Raw genomic sequence first — 15,355 nt, 5'->3', positions numbered from 1 at the left:
TCTCTTCCTATAATTTTGGGCGGCGATGATATAGCATTAGAAAGCTGCGGGCACCGCCGCCGCCGCCGCTTTGGGGAGACGCCAATCGGAGTGCGTGGACCCTTTATATTCGTCGTCGTCGCCTTCGCTACTTGCTGCAACGACGCGTTGGCTGGGTTCGTGGCAACGCCACCGGCGATACATGATCGAAGACTGCGGGCGCTTTCACGGCCAGACGCGATATACTAGTACTCGTCGCTCCTGCTTTCTTTCTTTCTTTTTTTTTTACCCGCAGCATCTCGTCGTCTTCCTGGTGTTGGTTCATCCACGCCAAATCGTGTGTCCATCGGGAGATGAGAGAAGTGCATGGCGGCGAACGAGTGGCCGGTCAACGACACTCGCCTTGCGGCAGCGCAAGCCCTCCCCCCCTTTTTCTCTAAACAAAAAAAAAAATGCCCGCGTAAATAGAAAAGAAAACCTACAGACGCGCGAGCAACTTGTCATTGACATTGCGTGCGCCAGCCCACGTTTGTTTTCGGAATTGTTTTCGACGGGCGACAAACCTAGATTTTTGTGTGCTATACACACATATTCAGTACATTTCAGTCGCAGTTTCGATACCTTAACAGACAGACAGACAGACAAGAAACTTTAATTGGTCCTAAGGGACTACGTTGTCGAAGTCGCGGGCCGCACCTGCGCCGGGGGCGGAAGACCATGATCTTCAGCCCTGTCGCAGGCCCTTTGGAGAGCCCGAAGCTGGACTTGAAGGCCGTTGCTCTTGACGGCTTCATGCCAGACTTCTTGCCGATTTAAAGGCGAGTGGCGCAACGCAGAACATTGCCACAGCATGTGGTTCAAGGTCGACCGTTCCTCGCCGCAGTCAGGGCAGCGGGGATTCACACCCGGAGTGTAGTGGCTCAGCCTCGAGCGAGACGGAAAGGAGCCTGTCTGCAGCATTCTCAACACCGAGGCCTGGGGTCTGCCCAGCTTCGGGTGAGGAGCCGGATACTGTCTGCGTCCCAGCTGGTAATGAGTAGTGATCTCGTGGAAAGTAAGCAACGGGTCCGTGGTTCGGTCGATCCCCTGCCAAGCCGGGCCCTTCGGACTGGCGCGGTTGATGATACCTCGCGCCTGGTCGTGGGCCAGCTCATTAGGGTTGATCGAGGCAGGGGAGACGTTCCGGCCCATGTGAGCCGGGAACCAAGTGATGACATGACGGTCCGTGCCAGTCTTGCGGGTCCTCAGCACCGCCGCAGCCTCGACCGAGACCGAGCCGGCGAGAAAGGCCATCGCCGCCGACCTGGAGTCCGTGAAGATCTGCGTGCGCCCAGGTTCGCACAGGGATACTTTAACGTTTATAAAGTGTAAAGTATTCAAAGTTAATTAAGCGTAAAACCTTGCATCATGCCCACCGCTGTGCGACTGTTACCGAAGTTGTTGCGCCAGTGAAGGCATCAACGTTCCCGCTCATATAACATAAAAATGACAACAATATCGAGCTCCGTACTCATAACAACGCAACTAATGGTTTAAAATATGAGAATGTGCACCTTGGTTACCTCGATGAATATGGGTTCCAATAATTTCGCTCCCGCTACCCCAAGCTATTGCCAGCGTTTAATACTGTAGAGAAACTTCAAAGGAGCGGTTGACAAATTTTCAAATATTAGTGAGATGGAGAAGCTACGTGGCGATGTTTACCGGCTCGGACAAAAAGGCCGTAGCGTTAATGATATTAACAAGGTGTGACAGAAGACGGGCAAAGGGTTTCGCACCGGTTGGTAGGGTGAGAGTTGAGTGTCTCTTGGTCCGAGAGAATCGAAGAGTGCAGCGCAATGCCACCAAACTGCAGTCGATAGATCACGCAGTTCATTTGCACGTAGCTCATTCGTTCATTTGTAGCGCACTGGTGAACAGCCACATAGAACCGCCGTGGAGGCGTAAAGCTAATCAACACACACAACATACTGCTGCTCGACGTGCTTAGCTGTCATAAGGTATACGTTGAACATGGCACTTTCGCTTCCAGTAGAACAAAAGTGGTGGTCAGGTGATCGCACCGAGAGCAGTTTGAAGAGACTGCTCGGCCGTGACCACGAGTTTCTCGTGTGGTTGATGTCCGCTGTGTTCACCAACCGCTTCGGCAGTGTAGCATGCTAGTGTTTAGCGTCGCAATAGTTCACGAATACACAAAATGCAGGCATATACAAAATAGAGGCTAACATGCGCGTAGAGACGATGACAACATTCGTCACCTTTACGAGCCTCTAATTATCGTTTGCCTAACGCATTTTGTATTTTTGTTTTATTTGTGTATTTTCTCAGATGTAATTTTGCGTCAGTATATTTTTTTTTATTTCTGTACCGCTCAAAGCGCGCATTCTTTCGATGTCTTACGATGCGGGGTCAAGATATGATTACATTTTATGCAGACTTCATGAGGAATAGCCCAGAACTTTTGCCTACAAATGATCAGACAGAGGTCTACAATTTCACACAAGTGCGTCCATAGGCGGACAGTTTTCATTTTGCCAGGGAAAGGGCGGGGGGGTGGGGGGCCCGGCCAGCTTTCCTAACCTCATGTATGTTTATATTATATATATATATATATATATATATATATATATATATATATATATATATATATATATATATATATATTTCGTGCACTTCAATTAATTTCATCTGACCTCGAAGAATTGTTCACTCAAGTGACGGCCTTATCTGAGAATTTACAAGACCTCATAATAGGAGACAGTTCAGTTTCGCAGCCTCAGTCTCTCGGTGGTGTAATCTACCTTTGCGTAATAGTCGTATACTTCGCTATCACTGATACTGCTTCGCTTTTCCGGCGAAACTGCAGCCTATCTCTGTCTTCTTTTTTTCTGTGAGTCCAAGTAAAAGCATTCCTGCGCATGACTGCTGTTAATTCCGATGTCCAGTGAATCCGGTTTGGCCTCATTTCGGTTCCTGAGCGAATTATATCAGGTTACCCAACTATCATGCACCAAGACTTAAAAAAAGAACACGTGCATCACTCGAAGAAAACGTAGTGCACGTTGTTTCCAGTACAGTGGAGTAGCCGCCACTAATTCTTTTGTTCCTAAAATTTAATTAGGCAATTGCAAATTATTATTTAATTCGAGAAGTACTCTCCTAATTATCAAAGTGTCAATAGGACATTTCTATTCGCCCCCAGGCACTCCCTAATTACATCTAAGTGCTGTGTTTTCGGCGATGCTCTAATAGCGTGCAATTTTTTCCGACTAGCAAACAAACCCTACAAAATATAAAAAAATACCACGTCAGTGCCCTCCCACCCGCATCATAAAGCAGCGCCCTCAAATAAGCTGATTGAAAGTAAATGCATTGCCTGTCGCAAGCACGAACAGACAGCGCGTCCCCTTGATAATGATATGGAAGGAGCACCAAAAGCAGGTTTCGTGGCTTCGCAGCTATTCCTTCCTCTCTACGTCACGCTCATTATCCGTCTCTCAAGGCCGACTGGTCATATTGATAACAAAAGCGCCTTGATAACGCAGCCCAAGCGCCACTCTCAGCACGCACGAAACGCGAAAAGAAATGTAATAGGCATAGTATGTTTCAAAATCCCGGCTTTGCTCGCACCGCATCGACAGAGTGCGCGCTCAGCTATATTTCGCGCCAGAAATTTGCTTCGGACCAAAGCCAAATTAAAGTGATGGTTTTATTTTTCATGAGTGTATGCGTGCTGCAAGAACAAGTTCGTGTAAAAAAAAAATAAGAGCGAAATAAACCGACCGGGAAGAGACCCACGTGTAGAGAAAAGGCAAAACCGATGCGTTCAAGAAAGTAAATAAGCGCTTCTAGATTAGCTGAAATGGCAATCGGAACGCCTGCACAAAAAATTTTAAAAGATACATCAGATTTCAGTGTGCCCTTATCTACAAATTCGTAAGCGCCGTTGAACACCAGCTGCTGCCTAGAGGACGTGTTCAAATAGTAGTCCTTCAGCAGCTACGCAGTACTGAGTTCGCTTAATCACATCTTGAGTGGCTTTCTTCATGACCGACGCTCGAATTCTACGGCAGACATCTGTTATCCTTGTCTTGAACTAATCTGACGTCCATCTCGATCATGTAAGCATGAACTTTCACATAACCCCAAAACAGGAAATCGAATGGAGAGAGGTCAGGTGACCCAGCCGGCCAATTTACAGGCCTGTGCCTTCCAATCTATTGCGCATGAAAAGTCGCATCCAGCCAGTTTCGTGATTGGCTGCTGCTGTGCGCTGGTGCTCCATATCGCTGATGCCACAGAAGTGGAAGATGTGACAGCGGGACTTCGCTGAGAAACTCATCCACCAGTCCTTCAAGGATTTCGTCCACGTACCGCTGTCTGGTCAATGTGTGATCGAAGAAGATGGGGCTGATTATAGCAGCGGCGCAAATTCCTCACCCCCCACTGAACTACCACTGGTACTGGTGCCGATTGCGCGTTGCCCAGTGTGCATTGTAGTCACTCCAATAGAGTGCATTATGCAAGTTTACCTGGGCGTTTCTTTGAAAATTGGCTTCATCTGTGCACATGATATTGCTCAAAAATCCGGTGACTCATCGGCTTTCGTGAGGAACCAATTCTAGAAATCTAGACAATTCTACAGGTCCCTCGTCTTCCAAGCATTTGTGCTGGTTAAGGTGGTGAGGGGGAAAGGCCACACGTTAGCATGAGGGTTTGAGGCCATAAAGCTAGAACATCCGTGCGTACATCCGAACATCCGTGCAAAGATGGAATACTACGCCACTGTTTCTTGAAGCTGCCGGTTTGTCTCAAGTTTTCATCATTTCTCATGATAGCCGACACTTCCCACGACTAATATATAGTTGCGGCCTTCCTCTTGTTGCCATATGCAGCTCCCGACAGACAGAGAGAGAGAGTGAACTTTAATGGGAACCAGCAGTTTAGTCGGCTGGGCCTAGGCCTCCCACGGTGGGACGTCGAGGTCTTCTTAGGCCTGATGGGTAGGCCAGAGTTGGTCGCCGAGATGGGAGCTGCGCCCGGCTGCGTGCCGTCTCGAAGAGAGGGTCACAGGATTAAGGTCTGGGTAATGATGTTTGCACTCCCATAGCATGTGGGGGAGTGTTGCTGATTGAGTTTTACAAATCTTGCACGAGTGGCTTGGGTAGATGTCAGGGTATATGATGTGATAGCGTGGGAAGGAGGGAGGGGTATGTATTGGTCTGTAACAGGCGAAGTGTGGTTTCTTCTGCTCTGTTTAACTTGCGGTAAAGGGTGGGGAAGGTTCTTCTTTCCAGGTAAAATGACTTAACAAGGTATTTCTATCTTGTAAGGCGGTCGCGTCCTGCGGCTGCACCTGCACCGTCTCCGGCACGGTTGACTTAGTCCTCGTGCTACGGAGCGCGCAACCTCGTTGAGGTTGGTGAGGTGCGGGTGTACAACGCCGGCGTGTGGTTTGATCTAGACGAGGGTGATTTGATTTTCAGACGTATGTAAGATACGCTTCTTGTAAGATGCGGAGTGATTGTTGAGAAATACGATCCTTGATGTAGTTGTTGATTGCTGTGCGAGTATCGCTCAGTATGATGTGACAGGCTGGGTCAAGAGTGGCCAGGGCAATGGCCACTTCCTCGACCATCTCGGCATTTTGGGTAACGATGCTGGCAGCACGTCCGAGCAAGCCGCCTGCCGTGGTAACCGCCACAAAGCGACGTCCATCTTGGTATTCAGCTTCGTCGACGAAGGTGACACCCGCGGTGTTGGCATAAGCTTTGATGAGGCAGGTAGCTTGTGCCTTCCTGCGTTCTTTGTTGGGGTCTGGGCGCATGTTTTTGGGAATAGGGTTGGTGTGTATCCATTGCTGAATGTCGCGTGGTGTTGGGTGTTTGTCTGCATGTTGGTGGTGGAAGGTGATATCAAGCTTGGTTACAATGCTGCAGCCCATTTCCGTGAGGGTAAGCCTCTACAGTTGGGATCGACGTTGCGCTTCGATTAACTCGTCTAGGGTGTTGTGGATACCTAATTGTAGTAAAAGTTCCATGCTGGTGTGGTTGAGTAGTCCAAACCACACCAGGCCTGCTGATAGGCTCATCTGATGATGATGTCCAGTTTAGCCTTTTCGGCTTTGTACCAATTGAGAAAGGACGTAACGTAAGTAAAATGACAGATGGCAAAAGATTGGACAAGGCGTATGAGGCTTTCTTCCTTCATACCCCCTCGTCGGTTGGTCACTCGTTTCAGCAGTCTGGATGTATTAGCGGTGTGTCGAAGGATCTTGGAGATAGTCGTGGAGTTGGCTCCATTGTCCTCTATGGTCAAACCAAGAACGCGGATGATAGGAACCACTGGTATGGGTCTGCCATCCCTCAGGTGGAGTTTGATTTCCTCGTATTGGCGTTTATTCGTGGAACCCCGTGCGGGGCTTCCACGGAGTGGGGTGGTGTAGGAGTAGCTCCGGCTTTTCGGGGGAACAGCGGAGTCCCGGACCTTGAAGATAATTTTCTACAACGTCAATAGCGTCTTGTAGGGCAGTTTCGATTTGGCCGTCACTGCCCTTTGCAGCCCATATTGTAATGTCGTCGGCGTATATGGTGTGTTCAATGCCGTCGAGTTTTTGTAGTTCTTCTGCTAGTTATGCAGCTCCCGAGGCAAGAATCATTTTTACCTTCTGCTCATCAGAGAAAGATATCGCGGCTAGGACGAAACAAAACACACCATGACGTAATAGTTCTGCGGAAACCCCCAAGATGGAGAGGAGTAATTAATAAAGGAAAAATGACACATTCATCCAAACGTCGCTAAGTGCTACTAAGGAAACTCATACGGGTCCCTCGAAAAAAAAGCTTCGCAGTTCAGGAAAAGTTCGTCCTGCTTCGGGACTCGAACACTGGACCACCGCCTTTCCGGGGCAGCTGCTCTACCATCTGAGCTAACCAGGCGGCTAGCACATGGCAGGCGAAGTCGAATTTATCAACAAATAAGAAGCAAGGGAAAGAGTTTGACATAATAATTTTCCCTTTATTGATTACTCCTTTCCACCTTGCGGGTTCCCGCAGAACTATTACGTCAAACTATTGCCTTTGCTTCTGAGTTGTTGATAAATTCGACTTCGCCGGCCATCTGCTAGCCGCCTGGTTAGCTCAGATGGTAGAGCGGTTGTCCCGGGTTCGAGTCCCGGACCAGGACGAATTTTTCCTCAACTGCGAAGCGTTTCTTTCGACAGACCCGTATGAGTTTCCTTTGTAGCGCTTAGCTACGTTTGGGTAAATGTCTGATTTTGCTTTTATTAAAAACACACCTTGAAACATTCGCACTGACGTTGTGAATTCGCTTTTGTTGTGATAGCTTCTGTGGCAAAAAAAAAAAGCCATCCATCCACTTTATCTACGCTAAGACAACAGCTATCACAGCTTGTTTCCAACACCAAACCCGACGTGTTACTGCAGCCAAGGCGCAGCAGATAAGGCACTAGCTCGATCACGATGTTTTTCTTTATTTCCTTTATTTCGTTCTGGCTAACTCATAGGGAGCTTGTTCGAGGGCGCTGCTTTATGATGCAGGTGGGACTACAGTCACGTGTTTTATTTTCATATTTCGTGGGGTTTATTTATTGTCAGTAAAAATTAGTAATTAGTATGTCGCTCAACATACCGCTATTCGATGTCCCTTGACTGTGCCTAGAAATGCCTCACTGACACTTTGATAATTAGGATAGTACGTCTTGAGTTAGAAATTACAATTACCCAAATAAATCTCAGTAATGAAAAAATTCCTGGCAGCTACTCTACTGTACCGGAAACAATATGCACTGGGCTTTCATCGAGTAATGTAATTGCTCTTTTTATTTAACTTAGGTGCATGATAGTTAACTGGGACATCCTGTATAAATTTATAACCTCTGCGTACAACTGACGATCTTTCCATTCCTAATAAATGTTGTAAATTATGAGAAGAGTTCTTTTTTTTATATGAGTCGTTAGCATCGCTTAATGGAAAGAGAAGCGATACTGAGACACATATCATTCACGTGCATTTCACACGCCGCTGATAAGTGACTCTACCGAAGAGGTCACTAAAGCCTACATGTTTTTTTCAGGGTCAAAAAAAGCACGCAAATCTTTTTGAAGCAAGGTGAACATACAGCAACATATTCATTCTCTATGCATTAGCTATACATAGCTTTAGAAGTAAACGTTAATTGGCTACCTACTTCTCTTTAAGTATATAAGAAAGTTTGTCCTGTGAATATATCTAAATACATTGTATGTGTGCATGGTGTTTACAGTGGAAACTTAAAACAATGTTGATGTAATAAAATACGTATGAGGCAGCCGCCGCTGGTACTTCTAATGCGGTTCTCGTATTCGCAGGGTTTGCAGAAATAAAGCAAAGTATGAATTAAAATCAGTGCACGTCCGCAACAACATTGATGTAGTAAGCTATTAGTCACAATAACATTTTAAGTGAAAAGGTCGAGGCAAGTCAAAATAAACCTGAAATGATGTGGGTGACAAAACTCTGCCAATGACACGTTAGGTGGGGGGGGGGGGGGGGGGCGGTAGGTTTCGGCATCGCCAGGGGGGAGGGAGGCCTGAGTCCCCCCTACGGAAAACTCCGGAGGTGGCTCGAGCCCCGGAGCATCCCCCTCCCCCCACCCCCACCTCCGTAGTCGGCACCTATGAGTGCATCTAATATGAAACGGGCCCAAAATGTGTTGCATAGAAACGTGCATTGTGTAGCGGCCTTGCTTCTTGGAGTGGAGTACTTTCTTTGATCTTGTAGAAAAGTGAAAACAGCGTGATTAAGTGTTTGTGGTAGAAACCAATGACAGATATAATTATTTGCTGTTTTTCCTTCTAAATGGTAGAAAAGTAATATTTGGCGACGTAAGAAAAATTATCAGCAGTTTTACTAAGATGCGCTGCCATGAAAAGCCGTCATACATAGATTTACTCCGATTGTTCTTGTTATGCAAAAGTATCATAAATGACGAGGATCGTTGGAAAAAGAAATAAGTGTGTATCTGCTCTTTGGTCAATGTCGCTTCACCAGCGGTACAACCGCGACCGCTTATATTATAGTCGTTGCGCAAGTGCGTGAGATCACATGACTTCGGTCTCGTAGCTCGTTAAATATTTGTACCTGAACTGGCACAAACAACCTTTTACTTGCACGGCATTGTGCAACTTCGCACGCCTAAATTACTTCGAACCACTCGGAAAACTTCATCAGGCGCAACTTCTCCCGGTACTTAGTATTATTCCTAAACAAATATACAAGATAACTCCCCTGAAATGCTTTTTACTGGACCTCAAGAACAGAACGTATTAGGGCGGGAAAACCTGATGAACGTGCTGTTCTTGGCACCGGGAACCAGTCTTCGGTGTCTCTAAAACCCAAAAGATGTTTTACCCTGGAACGCAATGACGCCTGCTTTATTCTGCGAACCTTCTTCTATGCTTATGTCAACATGGTTTAAGAAGTTGATTTACGCAGCGAGTTAAACCCTAAATGTTATACTGTGTACTTCTCGAGATCTCTTTTCGCAGCCTAGTCCAGGAAGGTTCTAGCGACTCTATTTTCATGGGAAAAGTTTCAGATGCATGTTTAGGTTCGGCCTGGTTTCTTGCTTGACTCATCGCTCCCATTTAACCTGTGCCACTAAAGACGATCCAGTCATTCCATATTGCTAAGAACACGGAAATTTATTGCGAACGATGACGTGAACCTGGAGGAATTTGCTTCTTCTGATTCTACCACACTAAGATTACTATGTCGCACTCGCTAAGATGTAGCATTCATTTTATACGATTGGTCTAGCTGAGCATCACGAACTCATCAGCTTACCGCCAACAAATTACTCCGCGTGATTTTTTTATACTTTGGCCTAAAATATTGTGGAGATATATTTCCAGCTGGTAGAGTAAGATGCGGATTATCACAGGACAAATACGACTGAAACTTACTGAAACAACATTTCATGTGCAAGTACAAGCGTTAGCTAAAGCATGTGTTTAAAGAGAAAACAGTTTAGAAAGCTGACTTCACCAAAATAAGATCATGAGATGCCTCAACAGGTCATATTACGCCTAGCTAAATAAGCAGGCAATATTCTACGGCTGCTGACTTCTCAAAAACATGTTTGAAAGAAACCTCTGCTGCATGCATTCAGAGGTATGACATTATCTTGCGAAGATTCAGACAGTATTGATCACGAGAATTTTTGAAATGTAGCTGATGCCTAGGTTTTCTGCTAACCGTATAGTGTAAAGCTATAAACCCACAAAACTCGTCGTTTCGTAAATTCCGCATCGCTTTAACAGCCATGCAACATGACGAACATAACGGACGGTTAGTGCAAAGGCTACACCTCGCTGATTTTATCTCCTCTCTAGGCATGTCCCTGGGAAACTGACGAGTAAATAAAGAGGCTACATTTTAACTGTGACCTGTAGAGCAAGAACACCTTTGTGACTCGAGAATTTGTCACGTTTGTGATTCAAGCCCACAGCAGATGGTCATAATTTATACTTGCCATATACTTGGCGAGCGTGAGTTTGTAAAATGCGTGGAGTTTCGAATGACAGCTCTGCTCTTTATTTGTAATAGCAACTGTTTCAATCGCTGAGGGGAAGTCTCGCTGTAAGGAAATCCAAGTAGACACGTCAAACATTGAGTAGTATTCAAAGAAAACAATTTATTTGCCAGCTGGAAGAAATATACTACACAAACAAAAAAAAATATCGGTGACGTCATCCGCGAAACAAGCGTGAGCGTATTTACAGCAGGAATAAGTGCGGAAGGAGAAAAGGTAGCACTAACACAAAATGGACTTCTAGGTAAGAAACGATGTATCGTTCACCCGTACAGAAAACATTTCTCGACCTTAAGGCCACGCACCTGTTTTGCACACAGTGCGAAAGGTAACCCCCGGTAATGGAGGAAACAACATCAAAACATGCTACAAATGAAACTGTGATGTGTCAAGTTCACATGTTCATGTTGTCTTGTATTTGAATGTACCGATATGGCAGTGGCGCACAGCTGACGGGTTAGGGGAGGCAACAGCGGGGGTGATGAATGAAAAAAGAAAATCAGTTGGTTGAAAAACAGGCACAAGAGCAAAAACTATGTAGAAAGATTAGGTTCCACCGCGCCTCCAGTCAGGGACTCATCGTTTCCACCGGCATATATACGTATATTTTTAAAACAATCAAGCGGTTAGTAGCCGCCTCGTGACTTGACCCGCCAGTGAAACGTTGGTTAGCGTCTTAACAGCAAGTCGAGAGGAAAAGCGATACGTTGTTGCAGTAACACGTGGAGGTCGAAGTGGTGTCAATATAAATTAGAAAGCTTCGTGTTCTTTCGTCTCAAACGCCTAAGGAACGGAAGCGATTGCCCTGAGAAAGTCGGGACAAACGACAGAACAATATATAGGGGCAGTAGTTAGTGCACCACGGCTACTGAATGCCAACAGCGAAGAGCGGTATTAAAAAAAATTACATATCAGTCAACAGCGAAGAACTTGAAACAGTGAGAGGTTTGTTACATAAATACTTATTAACACACAACATGAAACCAGTTCACGACTAGCAGGAGAGCAGAATGTAGCGGCAGGAAGGATGTTGGGGGGGGGGCGTCGGGTAAGGGTAGCGGCTCCTGGACTGAGGTGAGGACAGCTTAGTTATCGACAATCGCTCTACATTCACGAGTCCAAGCACACAAAAACTGTGTTCCTAAAGGCGCACTCACACGGTCAACAATCGTACGTTCAGGTGAGGTGGATGGGGATGATGGTCGTGATGGTCAGTGGAAGGTAGGGAAGGAGGAAGGTTCGGGGGTTCGTAGAGGAGGGTCAAATGTCAAGGACATGACAGGGGAACACAGAGGTGGGGAATGTGATGAGTCCGTTGGTCTGCTCAGTCCTTCGGTTTGACAATGGGGTGGTTTCCGACTCGGGGGAGTAGCGTGGGGGAGCCGCTCGCTGGCGACACTACCACCAGCCGTGTCCGCCGCCGCCGCCGCCGCCACCGCCGCCTCCGAGGAAGTGGGCGCCTCCAGACACGTAGCCGCCTCCACCGCCGTGTCCACCGTGTCCGCCGTAGCCGTGCGACTCGGGCAGGATGACGTGCTTGTAGGCGCTATGCGATTGCACCGCGTAGTAGGCGGGGTAGTGCACAGGTACCTTGGTGTGCTTGGTGATGTGGAAGGGGATGATGGGTATCACCTTGGGGTGCAGCGCCTTGGCGATGATGAGCAGCTTGGCGATCTTCTTGTGCTTGAGCTTGTGGAAGGCGCGGGCCTCCTGCACCGCTACTGTGGCCACGAGCAGAGCAACCAAGGCTAGCGCCACTATCCTTCTCGACTGCTGCATGGTGGTGTCGGGCTGCTGCTTACTGCCTCTGCAGAATAGGGGCCCCTTCGCTGGCGCTTCGTCGCCGATTCTTCGCTCGGCTTGTTCTCGCCTCTCGCTGCTGCTGCTGTTTGGACAAGTGGAGTGCTGCGAGTGCTTCCCCAGAAGTGGAAACGCTGCCTTCTTATACCCGCACGACTCGGCTGCCTCGCCGGCTGACCTATATGAAGTCATTTCCATTGACATGGTAAGGAAGCCGCGACAACGCCTCTTCCACACACGCACACATACACACACGCCGCCAGAGAAGGTGTGCGTGGTGAGGAGGTGCAGCTAAGAGAAGTAAAAGAAGTGTAGTATGATGAACCAACTGGCTTCCCTCTTTGACTTTCTCCCTCCCAAGCCCCCTCCCTTCTCGGGATCACTGCACTGTTGTCCCTGGAGCCAAAAAAATCTACCGGCGAAGGAAAGAGAGTGGCGTTGAGTGTAGGCTCCTCCGGTGCCTGCGCGATGCCCGGCTGGCGGTAGTGCGAATCGTCGGGACCCCTCCTTCTTTCGCCCGCCGCCCCAAAACTTCTTCCCGCACCGACAACTCGAAATAGCATCCGCACGGTGGTCCACATATGCAAGCGCTGCGGCCACCGATCGCCGCCGCGAAGCGCGAGGGCGAGGTCCACACAAAAGCAGCAGCAGCGGCGTCGGCGAAAAACGCTTCCTGCTCGCTGCCGCTGGTCGGTCGGACGCCCTTGGTCCGCCTTTCCTGTGCGCCGTTTCCCGCCACCGGCGGCGGTCACGGAAAACAGCTCACCACCCGCTGCATCCACGGGCGAAACGATGAGGGCCTGGAAATGGACAACGACGCCCGCAGCACCCCCTTCTCCCCCAAACTATTTTTTTCTTACGCTTTCCCGGCACGCTGGCGGCTGGAAAAGACTTTTTCCTTTGCCGCCGTACCGTCCACTTTCACTGCCGGCCAGGCCCGGCGGGGGAAACGTGCCGGCAGCAGCCCGGAGCAGCAGGAAAGAACAGAAAGAGCGAACGCCCGGCGGAGACGATCGACCTCCCTCTCGCATTCCCCCTCCCCCCCATCCTTCCCCCGTTCTCCGGAGCCTGGAGAGGAACAGCTGCCGGCTCTATCCGGAGGCTGCTTCCTATCAGCCAACGAAGGGAAGGGTGTTATACGCGCGCGCGGCCGAAAAAGAAGGTCAGCTTTCTTCTTCTTCTCCTGTACGAACACCGCATCAGTTGTAGGACAGACAAAAAAAAAAGTCGAAAGACGGGCATAGAAGCGGGACTTCCAGTACGTGTCGCATATACCCGTCGATCGGTCCGGCAGGACGACGTGTGTCGGCAACGCGTGCTGCCGCGCCAGCCGAGCGCGGGAGTCGAGCATCTCCCCTCCCTTCCCCGCCTCCCACTGTGCCGCTGTTCTCCTCCTCGCTGCTCGGTGGCAGCGCCGAGCGTGTTTGTAGAAGAAAATGGATCACGGCTCTGTAGGGTTGAGCGCGCTCGCGTACGTGCATGCATGTGTGTATATATTTATATATATCTCCACCTACCTAGGAAGTGAGAGTAAGGTAACGGGAGTCAGAAATAAACTTGGCACGGGCCTCCTTTAATCGCTGGCCGCACTGCCTCCGAAAAGGGGAGACAGACGGTGTGCAGCGGGAGCCCAGGCGAAAAGCCGGGGTATTGAGTCTGCAGGCTGCGTGCCGGCGCCGTGCCGCTTATTAGGAAGCCGTTGTTTGCGAGCGGCAGATGTCGCTTCCTCGAGACGCCTTCCTTACCGCCGCCCTTTGTTTCCTCTTCACCCCCGCCGCTGTTCGCTCTTGCACACGCACCCGTGCCAGGCGGCACAATCTAGAACCTTCTCCGGTCATCGCGGAGAGACATCGCACACGCGCCTGTAAGCGCGCCGGAACGCGACTATGCAGCGAGGAAACAACGCAAGGAAAATGCAGCGCACACTTGTCACAGTTTGCCTCTGTGCGCGTGTACCCGCGCACGGCTCTGACGCGTGCGTACTTAAGCGGGCACGCACGCAAATAAACATAGCGAAGTTGGAGCTGGCATTCCTTGCTTTCTCGTATCCTTGGCCTTCAGACGCCGGCGCCTGCCGACGCAGCGATAGCGAGTGGAGATTCGTCGTTCGGTGATTGTCTTCTCTTGGTTTTCGCATTCTTTTCTTTCTCTCTACCAAGCGTGGCTAAACCTGAAAGTGCAGCCAAGACAAGGCCACGGTCATCGGCGCACGAGCTCCGCATCCGCAAGGCGGCACCACCATCGCCCGGCGAGCAGCGCTGCCATACTGCAGGTCACGTGGGGTTCCGGTAGAATGAGAAGTGGCAAACGGATTGTCTGGTCAACTATACCTGCCTAGGTGGCTCAAGGTGATTGTCAGAGCGTCGATCGCATCTCGTGAGACGCGAGCTTCATATCAGAGAAATGGGTTGTTCTGTTTGCGGTGACTACGAAACATGGCACAAATGGCGTTCGGTGCCTGAAGCTGAACCTGTGTGTTGCACACACGTGGATACCTGTGGCACTTGATGACGTCCGGCTCGAGGTAAGTAAAGCATGCATGCATGGTTGATGTGCTTCATTATGCATGGTGTCGCATGTGCTGCATTGGGTATGTCGCTCTTCCTCATTTGACAACTTGCTTTCACAGAATACTCAGCTGTTAATTCAAGCTTGAAATTCAACCAGTTGTAGAGCCGGGGGTCGATGCTAAATGCAAGAACTGTGGATGGTGTCACTGTTTGGCGTCGGTTGCGTCATATATCATTAAAGAATACATTGTGTGTAGTTCCACTCTAGCGCGTACCTTCTGTTATCGTTCTGTGAGATACCACATAGTATCATAGATATGTTCTAAACAACATAATATCACTTATTTTTAAATAATTGCCACAATATGTACCCTTAAGTCGCTAGCTAACCTTTTAAGCCATTAGGACGACGCTAAGGTTAGGGGACTGGAAAACCACCACCGGTTATAATTGAACGCATTGCTTCGGAAGA

This window comes from Dermacentor variabilis, chromosome 5 (assembly GCF_050947875.1).
Source record: "Dermacentor variabilis isolate Ectoservices chromosome 5, ASM5094787v1, whole genome shotgun sequence".
Taxonomy (NCBI): domain Eukaryota; kingdom Metazoa; phylum Arthropoda; class Arachnida; order Ixodida; family Ixodidae; genus Dermacentor; species Dermacentor variabilis.
The sequence above is the reverse complement of the archived record's forward strand: the minus strand, read 5'-3'. Positions refer to the sequence as shown.